This window comes from Trichosurus vulpecula, chromosome 1, assembly GCF_011100635.1.
Source record: "Trichosurus vulpecula isolate mTriVul1 chromosome 1, mTriVul1.pri, whole genome shotgun sequence".
NCBI classification, from domain to species: Eukaryota; Metazoa; Chordata; class Mammalia; order Diprotodontia; family Phalangeridae; genus Trichosurus; species Trichosurus vulpecula.
Genome location: NC_050573.1, coordinates 217,697,211 through 217,716,823, shown reverse-complemented (window position 1 = coordinate 217,716,823; position 19,613 = coordinate 217,697,211). Strand labels below are relative to the sequence as shown.

Below are 19,613 nucleotides of genomic sequence, written 5' to 3'. Positions count from 1 at the left end.
AAAAGAAAAGCCACTGATTCCTGAATCCAAGTATCTGGTTCAAATCCTACCTCTGATATGTATTACTGCCTTACCTTGGACAAATCTTTGGGCCTAGCAGATTCTTTATCTGTAAAATGAGGGGGTTGGACTACATGGCCTCTGAGATCCCTTCCAGCTCTCTATCTATGGCTCTTTTTTGTTATATCATAAATACAGTCTTTGACCGATATTTCTTACCGAAGATCGAAGGGGATGCAGAAATGGATGAAATGAAGAACATAGTCCATGGAGGATTCATTCATAAGCTATTAGATTCAGAACTTCATTATTAGTGCTATTGCTCTTTTAAAATGAGTTAGTCAGGAGGACTCTAAAACACAGGAATAAAACCTTTCTCTTCTCTAGGTAAGGCAGAGGTGTGAAACTTGTGACCTAAAGGCCTGAAAACAGCCTCCTAACCAGAATAAAATGTAATTGAAATTGTTTCTAAAAATACAAATAAACTACATAGAAAATACATAGCATATAAAATGCTAATTTGTGGTTTGCTAAGTCACAATGCAGCTGGTCGGGATCTGTTTCTATTTGAGTTGGACACCACTGATGTAAGGCACAAGGAAAACTATTTTGATGATGGATTTACAGTTTGTTTTCTCTCTTATATTTTTATGAAAACTCCATTTTGTGTTATAACTTATAATCATTTTTATTAGACCAAGATATAGCTATTACCTCATAATAGGGAATGAAGTTTTTCCTGTGGATTCCTATGCCTTCTTTCTCGACAAGACCTCAGTTTGAGTAGGATTGCTTCTTTATTAGTCCCTGCTGTGACAGCTGAACATAGATAGTTTCCTGTTGTGCCACAGAAGATGCTTTTATTTAGGTCAAAAATAAACAAAGTGGTCCTTACTTAGGAGGGTGGGAGAGGAGAAGGGAGAGAGAGAGAGAGGTGAGGGAGGGGGAATAATCTCACAATCTTCTGCCCTTAAGTAGAAAAAAAGGAAAGAATTTATAGGTTTTTTGTGAAATATGTTTTTTAACACCTATTCCTAAAATGCTGAAAATATTTTAACATTGCTATTTCAAAAATCAAAATACAAATATCAATCTATATATTGAATTACATATGTAATAATTCTAACATTTTTCTATTTATTTCTATTGTCATATGTTTGTATTAGGTTGGATGACATCATCCATATTTCCGGCCTAATATCTAAAATATAGACAGGCAAATTACAAAATCAGAGACTTCAAGTTGAAAGCAACTTTTGAGGTCATCTGTTCTAATATTGTATACAATTCAAGAGTTTTATTTAGACAGTTCCTGGATCTTACAGGACACATTCCCATTCAACTCCACATTTATTAGGACACATGGTATCAGTCTGGAGTCAACAGACCTGGATTTAAAGTCCACCTCTAACACAATTGGTGTGGCTATGATAAAAAAAAAAAGTCACATAAAATCCCTAGAATTTAATTTGTTCGTTTATAAAATGAGGATTGGATTTGCCTGACCAATGAGATCCTTTCTAGGGATCTGAATCTTTTATCTTATTTCTCTATACAGGTTAGACACGAGGGTAGGCACAGTGAATATTGACACAAAAATAACCTCAGACAACTTATATTCTATTAGGGTATAGAGCATAGTTATATGAGGGAGCCAGCAGTATAAACAATGGGAGATTGAAGGATGCTTTATTGAGGAAGTAGCACCTGAGTTGAGCATTGAAGGAAGGTGAGTCTTCTGAGAGGCAGAAATGAGAAGGAATTCATTTCAGTGATGAGGGATATATGGTACAGATTCAGGGAGGGAGCAGAAATATTAAACTCGGAAACTACTGTTGTTTCATTCTGGCTGGATTTAAAGTACATAAATGGGACTAATGTGAAATCAGGAAGTCTGATTGGGGATAGATTGCAGAAAGCTTTAAATGTCAGGTGGAGATATCTGTATTTTGTCCTCAAGGCAAAGGGGAGCTAATGAAGACTTTCAAGCAGATGTGTGACATGGTTCTATTTTGTTGCTGTTTTTCTGTCATTTAGTCATGTCCAACTTTATGACTCCATGGACTGTAGCACACTAGGCCCTTCTGTCCTCCGCTATCTCCCAAAGTCGGCCTAACTTCATGTTTGTTGCTTCCATAATACTATCTATTCATCTCATTCTCTGCCATCCCCTTTTCCTTTTGCCTTCCATCTTTCCCAACATCAGGTACTTTTTTAAAGGATATATTGATGAATTTATTTTTTGTTTTCAACATTCACTTCCACAAGATTCCAAATTTTATCCCCATCGTTCCCCTCCCCCCACCCCAAGATGGCATGCATTCTGATTAACCCTTCCCCCAATCTGCCCTCCCTTCTAGCACAGACCCCACCCCCCCATCTGCCCTTCTATTTTCCTATAGGGCAAGATAGATTTCTCTACCCCATTGCCTGCATATCTTATTTCCCAGTTGCTTGTAAATATAATTTTTAACATTTGTTTTTAAAATTTTGAGTTCCAAATTCTATCCCTTCTTCCCTCTCCACCCACCCTCATTGAGCAGGCAAGCAATTCGATATAGGTTACACTTCCATAATAGTCTTATTGTTAAAGACTAACTATATTTCCTTCCATCCTATCCCAGCCCCCCACCATTTATTCTATTCTGTCCTTTGACCCTGTCCCTCCTCAAAAGTGTTTCATTCTGACTACCCTCTCCTCCCATTTGCCCTCCCTTCCATCATCCTCCCCTCTCTTAACCCTTTCCCCTCTACTTTCTTGTGGGGTAAGATACATTTCCATACTCAATTGAGTGTGTATGTTATTTCCTCAAGCTAAATCCACTGAGAGTCAAATTCTGTATTCATCTCTGGTCTTTTCATCAAGAATGCTTGGTCTTTTCATCAAGAATGCTTGAAAGTCCTCTATTTTATTGAAAATACATTTTTCACTGAATTATTATACTCATTTTTGCTGAGTAGGTGATTCTTGGTTTTAATCCTGGCTCCTTTGACCTCTGGAGTATCATGGTCCAAGTCCTTTGATCCCTTAAATATAGAAGCCGCTAGATCTTGTGTTATCCTGATTATACTTCCGCAATGCTTGAATTGTTTCTTTCTGGCTGCCTGCAATATTTTCTCCTTGAGTTGGGAACTCTAGAATTTGGGTACAGTATTCCTAAGAGTTTTCCTTTGAGATATCTTTCAAGAGGCGATCAGTGGATTCTTTCAATTTCTATTTTCCCCTCTGGTTGTAGAATATCAGGGCAATGTTCCTTGATAATTTCTTGAAAGATGCTGTCTAGGCTGTTTTTTTAATTATGGCTTTCAGGTAGTCCAATAATTTTTAAATGATCTCTCCAGTATCTATTTTCCAGGTTAGTTTTGTTTTCCAAATTGATTTTTATTTTGCATACATAGAAAACAGGACCCTATCAAAAGGTACTTTATTAATATTATTATTTTACTAAAAATAGAATGGAAAAAACACAAGTCATCAAAAGTTTTGCAGAGGAAAAGCATGCACAAAACCTGTAAGGGACTTTGGGGTTTCATCTGTGGATTCTGCTGTATATCACTAGGTAGGAACTAAATGATTTCACCACACTAGGAGGAGGAGGTCATGGTTAAAAGAAGAAGAAGTGGGTACAATCCACTGATATTAACAGAGGAAACCAGAACTGCAGGAAAACTTAGCCAGAAGTTGAATTTCAACGTATAGTATCAGAGTTCACTGTAACTGGGTTCTTCCCCATATATCTGGGAAAACATTTTCTCTTGCACATATAGTATAATATAGAAAATTGTAGACCACCACCAATCTTCTAGTATCTTGAAGCTCTTGTGCCTATCCCCCTACCTCCCCACCTTCCTTCTCCCCCAAAAAAGCTTCCCTCATGGCCATCTGGGTCTTTGATTGCAATTCAGCTGGACTGTGTGGGTCTGGAGCCAGTCTGATAACATTGCTTCTTTGTTCAAAATGTGTAACTGGGTTCTACCCCATATTTCTGGGAAAACATTTTTTTCTTGCACATATACAATAGTATAGAAAACTGTAGACCACCATCAATCTTTTAGTATCTTGGAGCTCTTGTCCCTATCCCCGTACCTCCCCATCTTCCTTCTCCCCAAGAAAAGCTTCCCTCATGGCCATCTAGGTCTTTGATTGCTACTCAGCTGGACTGTGTGTGGGTCTGGAGCCAACCTGATAACATTGCTTTTCTTTGTTCGAAGTGTGTATCTATAAATATTAATATGCATTTCTGTATATTTGTACATGTAACCAGGATAAAGGTAGACTTTTTGACCCAAAGATTTGTACCTTGGATAGGAACCTTGTGTAGTGCATTTCTTCACATCCAGAATATGAGTCTGGGGGCATCTTGGCTAGGGTCCAGAAACCTGAAGCATCCTAGGTTCACCATAGTTCCTGGCAGCAAGCTTGCAGGACAAATTTCTCATCCATCCATTGGGGTTTCTTTCTATTTGTTAGTGTGTCTTTGTCAAAATAGAATTCCCTAAAACACTCTGATTCCAAAAGTACACTTTCCTTTGGATACATATGGGTCCTCTCAAAACACAGTGCTGCACGTGGAATTGCCATAAGTCAGGGGTTCTTAATCTGGGGGAGGGATGCAGTGTGAATTTGGATGGGAAAAATTAGATTTAGTATCAGTAACCTCTGAATTTTAAAAATTATTTTGAAAACAATTATTCTTGAGAAGGGGTCTGTAACAACAGTGCTGCTACTTGCAGCTGTTGTGGCTGTGTAAGGCCAATAACACCAGCACACACAAGAGCTGCTAGCACAGGTCCTTTGATCTGCTTTTCTAAGGAAAGCAATTTTAAGGGGTTAACAAGCTTACTTTAATTAAACATACATATTCCATTCAGAGGGAAAAGCCAGCACCCTGAATTTCAGGCAAACAGAAATTAGAACCAGATCAACAGACAGGCTTTTATTTGTCTGACCAAACAGTACATAAACAGTTACCAGAGAGAGAAGCACCAACATCTGGGTTTTCAAAGCCGGGGCAGGGGGCTGCTTCAACAGCTACCCAGAGGCTCATCACTAACACTCTTCCAGTAAGTGTGCCCCTTAAACAAAATGCCAACCTCAGATCTTATATACCGGTCTCAGGGCCCTGGGGCACTTGATTGCCTCAGTGCTAAGAATCACTCCAAAACAAAAGACAAAAGGGTCTCACTTTACCTTCCCCATTCAAACAGAGGCAAGACTCATTAAAGGCACTTGATGACCTTAGCATTCCAAAAGAGAAGAACAGCAAAAAAGTCCCACCCTAATTACCATTACAGGGGTCCCTAACATTAAAAAAAAAAGTTAGAAACTCCTAAAGAGAGCTGAATATAGGAAGCTGAGCTAATTTTGCTGGGATACAAAGGATAAACCTCAGAAGCTTGTCCACTCAAGTGTTATAGTTAGCAATTTCAAAAAGGTATTTTCCCATGTGTAAGGAAAAATAAATACCTGGTGAATGGGAGCATTGGTCTGTGGCCTGTGTCTTACCTTTGGCATTAAGTCATAGATCAGGTCAATATCTGGGATGAATTCTCCTAACTAACCCTAGAGAATGACATTTTGTTTGAGAGCCTCATCCCTTCAGACTAGACTTGGAGACCAGGGCCTAGGAAGGTGAATGTTTATTACCCACAGAGTCACATTTTTGAAGCATATCCTGAGGTTGAATTAAATCACATGTGGACTGCCTCAGGCTTCATACTGACTTAATTATTGGGAAAATAAAATCCTTAGAGATTTTGTGCTTTTTAGAAATCCACCTGTAATCTCAGGATTCTCATCTCTTTCTCAGTTAGTACTCCTCCATTTGAGAGCCCCAGACCCTAGGCCCAAGATGACTATGAAGCCCTTTGCCTCTGAGCTAAATAACCACTGTGACCAACACCCCTGCTTGTGTCTCTGAGACTTCAATGGCTGACTGACTTCCCACACTTGGGCACCAGAGTTGGTGTTTTTGTGTTTGTGTGATGGGGTAGTCACAGGCTCCCAGGAGGATTAATGTAAGAAATAGAAATGTTCAGCCCTCTGTTAGGGGTTCACTCAGGATTAGCAGCGACAAGATTGGGAAGGGATTTTTCTCAGGGAATGTCTCAACCTTGTGAAATTTGATTATTTGCTTTCAAAAGACGTGTAAAACATGATGGGACCCACTTCTCTGCAGAGGTGGGAGACTATGAGTGTGGAATACTGCATATAAAAATAGACTTGTTTTCAATATATTGGTTAGTTTTCGTTCTATTCTTTGTTATAAAGGATAGCTCTTGTAAGGAAGGAGGATTAATTAGGAAATATAGGTGATGTGAAAACAAATGCTATCAATGAAAATTATTTTTAAAAAAAAATTAGGGAGTCATTTTCTGCAGTTTCAGAGAATACCCTTTACTAAATGTCTCTGAACCCAGGAGTGATCATTTAGCAGCTATTGATCAGTTTCTACCCAGAGACCTATCTATCAGAGAACAGCACTGTTTCCAGGAAGGAAACAGGGGGAGCTTTGAGTATGGGGGATGGGGAGATGACTGGCAAGGGACCGGAGAAAACAACACAAGATTAGTCTAGAGATGGCTCTCTCTTCTTCAGATCCACAGTTCTTACTGAAGGGCTACAAGGTCGTCATGGTCATCATCCCATGGGAATGGCCATTCTAATACACCCTAGATGAAGGGAAGCTGTTTCCCCCAAAGACACTGATTTTGAAAACATTAACATGCCTATGCCTGAGTGCCAGAGACAGTTTTTCTAGGAATTCCCAAATCCCTTAGTGATTTCTGGAGAACCTTGGGCTATGAGCAGGCAGTTCATTTCATCCTAATCTTTATCCTACATGAGGTATGACCTACTAGTTCTTTAGTCTCCTTCCACGTCTAGAATGAAGTGTTTGGGGTGTTAATGTAGCTGGTGAAGTGATGTAGAGGCTTCTTAAGTTGCATATCCCCTTCTTCCCTCTTCTCACTCTCAGAAGAAGGAAGCATGAACACCATGGGCACCAAATCACTAACAGGAGAGCCACTGCTAACAGGTGATCTCAACACATCTTGTCTCTCCACAAGTAGATGGGTCAGAGGTTGAGCTAAGTGGACCTGAGTATTCCTGAGGTCAGGGACCTTTCTGTCCAGTAGAACAAAGGTTGTCATGGAATGCTAGGCCCTATCTTTTTTTAACTGTTCCCTCTCTGCCCTTAAAACTAGGAGAGAAAGATCTGTTTCCTCCCAGGACCTCCCAAGCTGTTCTGCTTAGACTAGCTTTCCCTATCGATCTGTGTTTTCTCCTCCCTGGTCTGCAGAAGACCACTGAGAGATGCTGCCCCAAAGACTTGGGCTGAAGTGTTTTGTGGCTCTGACAGACCCCCGGACAGCTACCCCACTCAGCCCCAGTGCCTCAACAGCCTGGGAAACAAACAGAAACAATAAATAAACAGAAAACATGAACACACTACAATGTGACTTTAAAAGAGAGGTCTCCATAAAACCCTCAGAAGGGGCATTGTACTAGCTTTGAAGACATCAAAGGAAAATGGATCCACAGGTAGCCCATAAGACCATTCCTTGTGACTAACATTGATGGGACCAGGGAGGGTAGAAGGATTAGTATCTCAGAAATGCCGAGGCCTCCTCCCTTAGGTCCAATGACTACCCCACAGTGCCTTCTTCCTACTGCATCAGATCACCTGACCTTCCATCACCACTACTTGGAGGACTTCACCACCTGTTCATAAAGGGGAGGGAGCATATTGCAGTAGGAGGGCGGGGGGAGGAAACTGGGGTGCCCTGGGGTGAGTTGAGCTGGAAATGTAAAACTGTTGCCATTGGGTTCATCACAGCTTCTCCAGGGTCAGTGTAATACGCATGCCTGGTTGCTGGGCTCCTGTTGTTGGGTTAGTGGGCTGCCTGGTGTAGGATATGTTAAATATTGGTTCTTCAACTAGAGGTGGAGGGTACATCCTCTTGCAAATGAAGAAGCCAGCTCCACAGCAGAAGAGAACACCCATCGTCAGAAGAAACCAAAAATATCAGAGCCTTTGTATGGACAGAGCCCACACAGCATCTTGACTCATAGCAGTTTTCATAGGATCATACATAATATGTTGGATACATTCCTTCAAAATACCAGCAATGTTTTTGGCCTCTGTACACTCCAGCAGGAGCCACAGCAGCAGTGAGAGGAGGATCCTCCATGGAGCAGGCTTCATGACTCCTTCTCTGCTCATGTCCTGGTGTGCAGCAGAAAGTTGTGTGTGGCTCTCCCCTCTATCCTACTCTGGTTTCAGAAACACTGGAGAGCTGTCAATGGAAGCGAGCTCCCTTATCCTATCCCCAAAGGGGAGGGACGGGGGTTGGGAGCCCAGGACAGTTGTTTTTCCGATGAGATATTTCACATTGGCTTCGATTTTTTTTCATTCTTTTGGCTCTGTTTTATAATTTCTTGATTTCTCATAGAGTCATTAGCTTCTATTTGCTCCATTTTAATTTTTAAGGAATTATTTTCTTCAGTGAGCTTTTGGACCTCCTTATCCATTTGGCCAATTTGGCTTTTTAAGGCATTCTTCTCCTCATTGGCTTTTTGGACTTCTTTTGCCATTTGGGTTAGTCTATTTTTTAAGATATTATTTTCTTCAGGATTTTTGGGAATCCTTTAACAAGCTGTTTTAACTCATTTTTCATGATTTTCTTGCACCACTTTAATTTTTATTCCCAATTTTTCCTCTATTTCTCTCACTTGGTTTTCAAAATCCTTTTTGAGCTCTTCCATGGACTGCCATCAATTCATATTTTTCTTGGAGGCTTTTGATGTAGGCTCTTTGAGTTTGTTGTCTTCTTCTGGTTGTATATTATGATCTTACTTATCACCAAAGTAAGATTCTGTTATGCTGTTTACTCATTTCCCCAGCCAGTTATGTGACTTTTTAACTCTTTGTTAAGGTATGACTGTGTGGAGGGTTTACTGTCATCCCAAGCTTCAGGGGTTTTGTGCAGCTGTTTTCAGAGATACTTCTAAGGATCTGTAAATTTCCAGTTCTTCCAAGGTGGTATGGTCAAAAGAAAGGTGTTTACTGTTTTCCTGGCCTGTGCTGTGCTCTGTGAGTAACCACAAGCACTCTTTTCTGCCTTGGAACTGTGAGGCTGATTCCCTCTCCACCACCACCACAGGTTCTGCCATGCCAACTCTCCTCCTCACCCCAGGACCACCACCCAGGACTGCAACCCAAATCCAAGGAGGGCAAAGCAAGAGAATCCTACCTCAGCGCCAGCAAAAAAGATCCCCTGCAATCCCCCTCTGATCAGCCACTTAATCCCTGCATCATCAGTGGGCCAAGAACTTAGCTGCCCCTGTTGCCACTGCCACCACCTTGGAGCCAGGGCCAAACTGTGCTCCTCTCTCACCTACTAAGTCGTCTTTGGCATTTCTGGGTTAAGAAATCTGGAAACTACCATAGCTGCCAGTAATTCAGTCCCTTCAGGCTTGCTCCAGGTTTGCTGGGGGGCCCAGTTTGTGCTGGTGTGGCCAGCATTGGTCTGTGCCCCTCTCCCAGCCAGGTGCAATAGACCTTTTCTGTCGACCTTCCAGGTTATCTTGGGCTGGCAGTTTGTTTCACTCCTTCATTTTGTGGGTTCTGCTACATTTGAATTTGTTTGGAATCATGTTTTACAGGTATTTTGAGGGGTTTGGGGGAGAGCTCAAGCAAGTCCCTGCTTTTACTCCACCATCTTGGCTCCTCCCTCCTCCGGCCTCATCTGGTTCTTTTCCAATGCCTACTGTCTTCTCATTATGTATCTAAAGTATTTAGATTCAGCTTTGGTATTTGCTCATCCAAAGACTTGTCTGAATTAATTTTTTTAAATATTGATTGATTTGATCTCCTTGCCATCCAAAGGACTCTCAAAAGTCTTCTCTAGGCCCACCATTTAAAAGCATCAGTTTTGTAGTGCTCAGCACTCCTTATAGTCCAACTCTCACATCCATACATTATTATTGGAAAAAACCCAATATATAAATATTATTTTAGCCTACATTAGGAAAGACAAAAATGTAGTTTCTATATTGAGGGAGGTTATAGTCCTGTTGTATTTTGCTATAGTCAGATCTCATTTGGAATACAGTTTTCCCTTGTGGGTACTACATTCTAGAAATAAGATATGGAATTTCCAGGGCAGAAGAACAAAGGCAGTGAAGGGTTGGTCATATATGGAGTGGTTGAAGGAACTGAGTATGTTTTCCCTGAAGGAGAGAAGATTCAGAGGGTACATGAAATCTTGTTTCAAGCAAAGGCTAGGTTATCACTTTTTGAGTGTGACATGGATGCATATTCATTCTCTCAGTCTTTATTTTCATTAAATGTCCCCTTTTCTTATTTTATGCTCTTTTTGTTTCTCATTGTTGCTCTTTTTCTTGCAACTGACAATCCCATGTCTGAATCCTCCTTTCCAAGTGTAATGGACCTGGAGTCAGGAAAACAAATTCAAATCCAGCCTCAAACCGTGATATAAAACTGGGCAATTTACTTAAGTCTGCCTTAATTTCCTCATCTGTAAAATAGGGATAACTATAGCCCCTATGTCCCAGGAATGTTGTAAGGATCAAATTAGTATATGTCAAGTACTTTGCAAATCTTAAATCACTATGTCAATCTCTAATGCATTATTATTCCTCAATAGGACAACTGAGAGTGACTTTTCTAGATTTTTTTCCTATTCCCCTCCCATGATTATGCATATTTATTCTGACTAGTATAAGATAGCTTACAAGTGGAAATTTTCTCATAGAGTGAAGTTGGACAATACTAAGTCTAATCTTCAATGTGAGATCTAAAACATGGGTGACCATGAAGGATGTTGACAGCTCAAATGTAAAGGAACAAGAGATATAATCACTGAATGCTTGGATAAATGGAAGGAGTAGGAGGCAAAGAGAAGGTGGAAACAAGTGGGTGAGATGTGCAGGAAAGAGTGACTACTCATGCAACTGAAATGCTTATGCGGCTCATATAGCAATCAGTCACTTCCACATTTTATGAGCCAATTGACTTTTTTGGTAGAGGTTTGGAGATTCGGGTATACAACTACTCATACTCATACTACATCAATTTTAGATAGAGGGAAGAACAGTGAGAGGAATGTCACACATAGGACTCTGCTATAGTTTTCCTCTTGTGGCAGATGGCTGGTCTATAGCTCTGACTCATTTTAACTAACATCTACTTTTTTTTCCTTGCTTCTTTCTGTAGAGGGTACCAAAAGTAACCATACAAAGAAATATTAAGGTGAATGGAAGAGGCTGGGTTAGGAGATGGATTTGGTTTGATTCTTTTAAAAAAAGTTGCTATTTATTTAGCTCAACTTTAAGGTTTGCAGAGTACGTTACAAGTGCTAGATCATATAAACAGACAAACAAAAAAAGTGAGACAGGTATCAGATATTTCATCTCCATTTTACAAAAGAAAAAGAAAACTTTTGTGTAATCTTGACTCATATTGATGAGGTAAATTTGTAAAACAGGGCCTGAATTAATAGTATTTCTGTACTTAGAAAGGAAGCTATGAAATGTCTTATGCTTATATCCTTAGTTAGAGAACAAAAACCATTTAACAGTGGCCTGAGATTTCAGTTCTCAGTCCTGTTCTTAGAAAGGTCCCTCTCTCCTATGTGACTCCCATTGTGTCCTCATGCAACAAACAAAGGTATGCTCAGTAATATTCAATCACCTATTTATGAGAAATGATAGGAAATCCAACAGATATAGATTTTTAATAGAATAAAGGAAGCACAAATGGAAGAAGGCTGGACCAGGGTAGGTTCCATTCTTTCATACGCCTCTTGCTGGCTCATTTCTCTCAGCACTCTAGCTGCTGGACTAGTACTGGAGATAAAGCACACACAATCATGTGTACCACCCAGTTTGCCCTTCTAAATAGAGGTTACATTTAATGGTGTTATAGAAGGGAACTGCAGATGCAGAAGACATAAGTTATGGCTCTAGTCACACAGCTGCCAGGGGATGACTGCCATGTCTAATGTTGTCTTTCTTCTTTCTCAAGTCTCCAAACTCCTGAGTAAAAAAAAAAAAAAATCCACCCTCCTGCCCTTGTATTTAAGGGCTAATTTCCCAAGTTAGTTTCCTCTCTTCCCAAACTGGGAAGAATTTCAAATCCTAGGGTGGCTTGTGCCCAACCAATCCCTCATCAGGGGTTGTTAAATTGATCTTCAGAGAGGTTCAGTAACTTGCCTGTAGTCATGCAGCTAGTTTATGTTAGTTAATGTAAAAGGTGAAATTCAAACTCAAATTTCTGTAGTATAGAAACCACCCTCTTCTCAGAACTTCTCTCCTTCCTAGAATATTGTCCTCTATCCAAGAGGTACCCATTGTCATTATATAGCTCTCTATCATTCCAAATTCTTCTACTCTACTGAAGCCTGGCTTCTCATGATAGTGGCATGCTGAAGTGTTGAATTTTTTAATAACTACTATAAGTTTGTGAAAATTCTAAAGGTGTCTAAAGAAATTAATAGAAGCTCATTATTTTTATTTGGGATTATATTTTCTCTTTCCTAATTGCTTGAGGGCAGATATTGTTTCTCTTTTAAATTTCTATCGTCCAGCACGGTGCCTGGTACATAGTACCATAAGTGCTTAATAAATACTTGCTGACTCATTGATTGATGGATGGATAAAAAACTAGTTGTATATCATCTGATCTCTGTGTTAGTTCACAATACAAAGCAAATTTTAGTTTTCATACTCTTTTATAATGAAGAGAAGTTGACACTGCCCCTCTCCCCAACCAGTACCACCAAATAGTTAACTTAGTTGTTGGTATAGACACAACTTAAGACTCTTGATTTATGTTGCTCATAAAAATGTCATCCATGTTTAGTTTTTACAAATGAATGCCCACATCTTAACTTACTGAATAAAAGGAGAAAAAAATTAACTTGAACATGAGTTATCCATATCATTGAAAGGACAAACATAATTTTTCTTTAGTGATCTATCTAATCTACTAGAAGAATTATGTGAAGATCTGGACTTGGAGAAACTTTCAAAAAGTGGTAACTACTGAGTTAAAATGTGCATATTTTATGCTTATTTCTATGAATTTTACTTTTTTATCTCATAAAAACTCAAGGCCATCAAAATAACAAGCTTCTGTGAACTGTCATGAAATTCCAAAAATAAAACACATCATGAGTTTTACTGCAGTTTGAGAGAAAGCTGAGATGTAGGTCTCTTCACAATAAGAATTATGTTTGCCATCAGAAAGTCAGTGCTAAGCAGATAAAAGCAGCCACAATGGAAATGTAAATACAGCTGAAATCATTCTTTGGGGAGCTGTGAAATTTGAAAATTATAAACACAGTAATCTGGGGAAATGCCATATACTTTAGGATTTTTGTTTAACAATGTCTTTGATTAAAAAGCTCATTGCAATGGAGAGAAAATCATGCTTTACACTCTAGAAGTTCAGCATCCCAATCAGCAGCAGGAAATTTCTCATCATGTTAACACAAAGAATGCACATACTTTAAAAGTGGCTTCAGATTATCAACCCATATTCAGAAAGTTACAGGGCTAAGTGATCATTTGCTTTCTATCTTTTTTTTCTTGTCACAGCAACATTGTGGATCATAGATCTAGAGATCAAAAGAACTTAGAGGAAAGATAGTCCAATTTTCTCATTTTACAAATGAGGAAAATGAGTCACCAGGAGGCTACGAGACTTGCTTAATGTCATGTAGAGAGTAAATGTCAGTCAGGATTTGAACCCAGTTGCCCTGACCTTAGATCCAGGGTAGAAAACCATCTTTATTTAAGAAAGTAAAGGAGGGGGCAACAAGATGGCCGACAAGTCATTTTCTCTGATCCCATGATCAGAGAAACCTCTCCAAAATGTAATTCATAAAAAAGATAAAGCAATTTCGGTAGTTTCCATAGTCTTGATCGCCTAGATTTCAAAAGAAGCTTAAAAAGCAAACCGGTAACAAAAACAACCAAAAAACAAAAACCAGTAAAAGATAGGAACTGCTCATGGACCCTGAGCTCACTCAGCCCTCCAACAGTGAGGCCAAGGCTGCACTAGAAAACCCAAGGACGTGACACAGACTTCAGTAAAAACCCAACCTTGCACCAAATTTCCCCTCCCTCTTTCCAATGTCAGAGAGACTTTGGCTCCAGGCTGTAGAAGTTTCTTTGACTCTTGACAGGCAGCTTGACCACAGTTTTTCAGGAGGAAAAAAACGTTTTTGGGGCTGCATCCTGGAAGAAACAGAACTACAATGCTTGAAATTATTGGTACTAGGTGAAAAAAGACTCCGAACTGCTGTTTCTAGGCCAAAGAACTAAAGAACAAAGGGAATGGGCCAGGTCACCAGGAGAATACACCATTCATGTGGGGAGCTGTGCAGTACTTCACCAGGCCTGAGGACAAGAGCACAGTGTTCAGCTGAAAATAGGGATTATAACAACACCCACATTGCAGGGTTGTTGTGGGGATCAAATGAAACAATATTTGTAAAAAGTGCTAAGAATAGTGTCTGATATATAGTAGGTAATATATAAATGCTAATTTCCCTTCCCCCATCCCTTCCCCTAAGAAAGAATGACTTTAAACAATGTCGTCAAAGGCAAAGCTGTTTTTGTGACATACACTAAAACTGTTTAGCATTCTTTGTGTCCATAGCGTATAAGACTTTCACACACATACACACACACACACACACACACACACACACCCCAGAAGAACATAAGCACAGACAGACATATAAGAAAATAACAATAATAATTGCTAGTGTTTATATGGCAGCTAGGTCGCACAGTGGATAGCATGCTAGGCCTAAAGTCGGGAAGACACATCTTCTTGAGTTTAAGTGTGACCTCAGACACTTACTACCTGTGTGACCCTGGGGAAGTCATTTAACCCTGTTTGCTTCAGTACCTCATCTGTAAAAATGAGCTAGAGAAGGAAATTGCAAACCACTCCAGGATATTTGCCAGGAAAATCCCAAACAGGGTCACGAAAAGTGGGACATGACTGAAAAAATGTCTGAACAACAACAAAAGAATTTATATAAAGCTTTGGAATTTGTAAATTCCTTTACACGTTATCACATTTGATCCTCACAACAACCCTATGAGGTAAGAGTTATTTTTATCCCCATTTCAGATAAAGAAACTGAGACTGAGAGATTAATTTCCTTTGGGTCATATCTGTAAGAATCTGAGATTTAAACTCATATCTTACTGAGTTCAGGCCCATCACTCTATTGACCTATTCACTAGGACCACACCCAGCTATATAGAATTGTATGGAGATACTAAATCATAAAGTTAAACCACAAAGTAGTCAGATTTCATTCTCTCTCTGTCTCTGTCCCTCTATCTCTCTATCTCTCTCTTGCTCCTTTCCAATCCTTTACCTCCATTTCTTTTCTCTCCATCTTCCTCTCTCTTCCTCCATCTCTGAAACAGCAGTGTTATGGAACATCCTATAAATGCCAACAAAGAAGCTTTTCCTAGATTTTGTGTGCTGACTATATGAAATCTCTTTAATGAGATTTAGATCAGTGTCTCTTCAAGGCTACCAGTAGAAGTTATGGTGTTCTTCCCTTACAGATGGACAGCTACGTAGTCACCCTTATTGTGGCAACATTTTGAAGAACAGAGATAAATCCATGCTTTTTGTAATTTAAGGAATGCAGCCTGAGGTACCTGAGAACATTCTTAGTAGAATGACAATATCACAGGACAGGTCAACGATCTGGACTTAAAGGAACTGCAAAGGACACGTAGTCCAAACTTCTCATTTTCCAGAGGAAGAAACTGAGGACCAGGGAGGATAAGTGCCCTGCCCAAAATCACTCTGATAGTAAAGGTCAGAGGGAGTATATAAAACCAGGTCTGTGGTTTCAGAACCAGGGCTCTTCTCATTGTATCATACACATATGCACTTAGCTTTAAGTACTCTCTCTTCACCTCCCCTCAGTGTATCTTAGATTTGGGGGCTGGAGGTGGTGGGATTAACCTTTCCTGGTAAATTCCTGGCTCCTTTATCATTTTAGGCATATCTAATCTGCTACTCTTCCAACAGTTTATCAATATTCAATTTAATTCAAGACATATTTGTTGGTCACCAGTGGTCCTTGTGGGATAGATGAAAAAAATGGAGACCAGATAATAACGTATTTTGATTGATCCTGAATAGATAACTGAATTCAGAGCAGTCATTAATTTATCAATGTCAATTTAGATTAAGATCTTTAGTGGAATCTCCCAGAGATCTATCCTGAACACTATCCTTTTAATATTTTAATCAGGAAGGAAAGAAAGAAGGAAGGAAATAATCATTTATTGATTGCTGTTATGTACTAGGCCTTGTGCTAAGTGCTTTAAAAATATTATCTAATTTGATCCTCACAACAACCTTGGGATATAGATTTGTTATTGTTGACATTTACAATGGAGAAAACTGAGGCAAACAGAATTTAAGTAATTTTCTTTGGATCACACAGCTAGCAAGTGTTCATGAGTCATGAGTCTCCAGTGAAATGTTTATCTTATCTGTTCAGTCAATGGAGAAAATTACTTCAAATGAAAAGCTTTTGATTCAATAGCATAGCAAGAAAAGTAGCAATAATCTCCTCCCCCCCCCAAAAAAGACACTATAGAACTCTCAGACAAATATATCCACCATTAGTTGGAGAGAAAAAAATTAAAACATGTTAATTAGGGCAAACATATGGAGATGTATATATGTAGGCTACAGATATGATGAAGGAATATGTGTGGAGGGAACAACTCATTTTCTGACACTGAAGAGCTACCAAGTTATCTTATATCTTCTGGTAATCATCCTCTTGTTCTCACTGGACCATTGGTAAGCACTCTGCTGAAGATATGGAGGAAGAGCAGGCCTTTACAACACCTAGAAATACTGATAAAGTGGTTGAACTGCACGTTTTGCTTCAAAGCAAGAATGCTGGAGCAGTGATTGGGAAAGGAGGCAAAAACATTAAAACACTTCGTACAGACTAAAATGCCAGTGTTTCAGTCTCAGACAGCAGTGTCCCTGAGCGCAAATTGAGTATCAGTGCAGGTACTGAAACAAGTGGAGGAATTCTGGAAAAAAAAAAATCCCTACCTTGGAAGAAGGCCTGCAGTTGCCAACACCCACTGCAACAAGCCAGCTACCACTGGAATCTGATGTTCTGGAACTCATAAATTACCAACACTATAAAAGAACTGACTTTGACTGAGAGTTAAGACTGTTGATTCACCAGTCTGACAGGAGGAATTACTTGGGTCAAAGGTACTAAAATCAAAGAACTTTGAGGGAACACTCAGAGAGCAAACAAGCTTTTCTGAGAATGCTGTCGTTATTCCATGGATAGAGTTGTTCTTATTGGTGGAAAGCCTGATAGGGTTCTGGAGTTCATGAAGATCATACTGGATATTATATCTGAGTCTTCCATCAAAGGATGTGCATAACCCTCTGATCCCAATTTCAATGATGAAACCTATAACTATAGTGGTTTCACAATGATGTTTAATGATTCATGAGGATGCCCTGAAGACTTTCCATGCAGGGAAGAGGAGACTTTGATGGAATGCCCCCCGGTTGTTGTGGGCATCCTTTGTCTCTATCTAGAAGAGATTATAATGACATGAGCCCTCACAGAGGACCCCCACCACCTCCTCCTGGGTGTGATAACAAAGGTGGTAGCAGAGCTCAAAATCTTCCTCCTCCTTGACCACCATCATCTAGAGGAGGAGATCTTATGGCTTATGACAGAAGAGGAAGACCCAGTGACCATTACGATGGCATGGTTGGTTTTACCACTAATGAGACTTGGGAGTCTGCAATAGATACATGGAGTTCTTCCAAATGATAGGTGGCTTATGAACCACAGGTTAAGTACCATGAGTTTATAGGTGGTTCTGGATTTGATTATTCCTATGCAGGGAGCCATGACTCATACAGTGATCTTGGTGGACCCATTATTACAATACAAGTAACTATTCCCAAAGATTTGGATGGATCTATTATTGGCAAAGGTGGTCAGTGAATCAAATATGTCATGATTCTGGAGCATCAATCATAATTGATTAGGCTTTAGAAGGATCTGAGCATCAAATTATTACCATTACAGGAACACAGGACTAGATACAGAATACATGGTATTTACTGCAAAACAGTGTGAAGCAGTATGCAGATGTTGAAGGATTCTAATGCAGTATTTCTTCTTTTTATAGTGTGAAGCAGTATTCTGGAAAGTTTTTCTAAGACTAGTGAAGAACTGAAGGAGTCCTGCTTCTTTTTTTGTTTGTGTTTTGATTTGCTTCTTTTTAAAAAGCCAACATGCCTTTGCTTCATAGGTGTACTGCATTTGAGATGCAGTGAAATCTTTGCTCTTCATTAGATATGCTTTAATTCTTTACATACTAGGTGTGAGGGGTGGGCATGCAAAACGAACACTGAAATTTTGAAAGAGCAGCAGAGTGAATTTTATTTTTATTCATTATTGGTGGTAAATAACAACAACAACGACCATCATAAAAAAATAATTTTGCCCTCCTATGACTATTGTGAACACTTTGCTTCATGGTCACTGTGATTTTTATTTTTTTGCAGGGTAGTGGGACAGGGGAGAAAGAGTATCAATAGTCCATGTGTCCCTGGCATCCATTCAGAGCAGTATGCACAATGTAATGCTTTTTTGTAAGAAATGTTTTATGATTTTTAAAATGAATTTAGTGAACCTGTTTTCGGTGGTCATTTTTAAGACATTATATCTCAAATGGATAACTCTTTCCCCCTACACAAAAGCAGCACTAATTACATACTAAGTTTGATTTTTAGGAACTCTTTAGATATAGGCATGTCTTCTTGGACACGTAATAAGCAAATAGTCCTCCTGACAACTTGATGACTTGAAAGTCCATCGCTTGAGAAGGAATTGCATCTCATTTATTCATGCAACAAGTTGTTTTTTCAAGTGCTTACATCTACTTGCAGCATGATTTTCTATATTAGTCATTTTGAAGAACAACCAAACTGGTAGCAGTACCACAAATTGATATAGGTACACACCTGAAGCCTGATTAGAAACAAGTTTTACTGATCAGAATAACACTTGGTTGTGAAAATAACTGAAACTGAATTAATTCTGATTATTTTTAGATAATTACTTACTTGTATACCATGAAAATCTGTCAACTTGCCTAGTGTCTACTAGTCATACTTTGTGAGTGCGTGTATGTATATATGTTTCTCCGTTATATGGAGATTTGAAAGATGTACCATTTCTCTATTATATGTTGGGTTATGTAGGAAATATTTGTGAATAATTCAAAATGTGATTAAAAACACACTTCAGAACTTTGCAACAACCAAACTCCCTAGGTTTACTGTAACTTTCCACAAACTTTATGGTCTAGTTGAAATAATTATCTTATTCCTTATACAAGACACATCTTCCATTTACATATCTTTTCATTGAATTTTTCAGAGTTCCATGCCTGGAATGCATTTTCTTCTGAGCTTTGCCTTTCACGATCTCTAATTTCCTTCAAGATTCAGTTTAAGCTCTGTTTTATTTTTCTGCAT

The 19,613-nt window shown here is 39.2% G+C and overlaps 2 pseudogenes; one reads left to right on the top strand and one right to left on the bottom strand.

Annotated features, from left to right (window-relative positions):
- Window positions 1-7,702: 7,702 nt before the first annotated feature.
- LOC118836032 lies at window positions 7,703-8,207 on the bottom strand (annotated as a pseudogene).
- Window positions 8,208-10,838: 2,631 nt separating this feature from the next.
- Window positions 10,839-18,290, top strand: LOC118836018 (annotated as a pseudogene).
- Window positions 18,291-19,613: the final 1,323 nt, after the last annotated feature.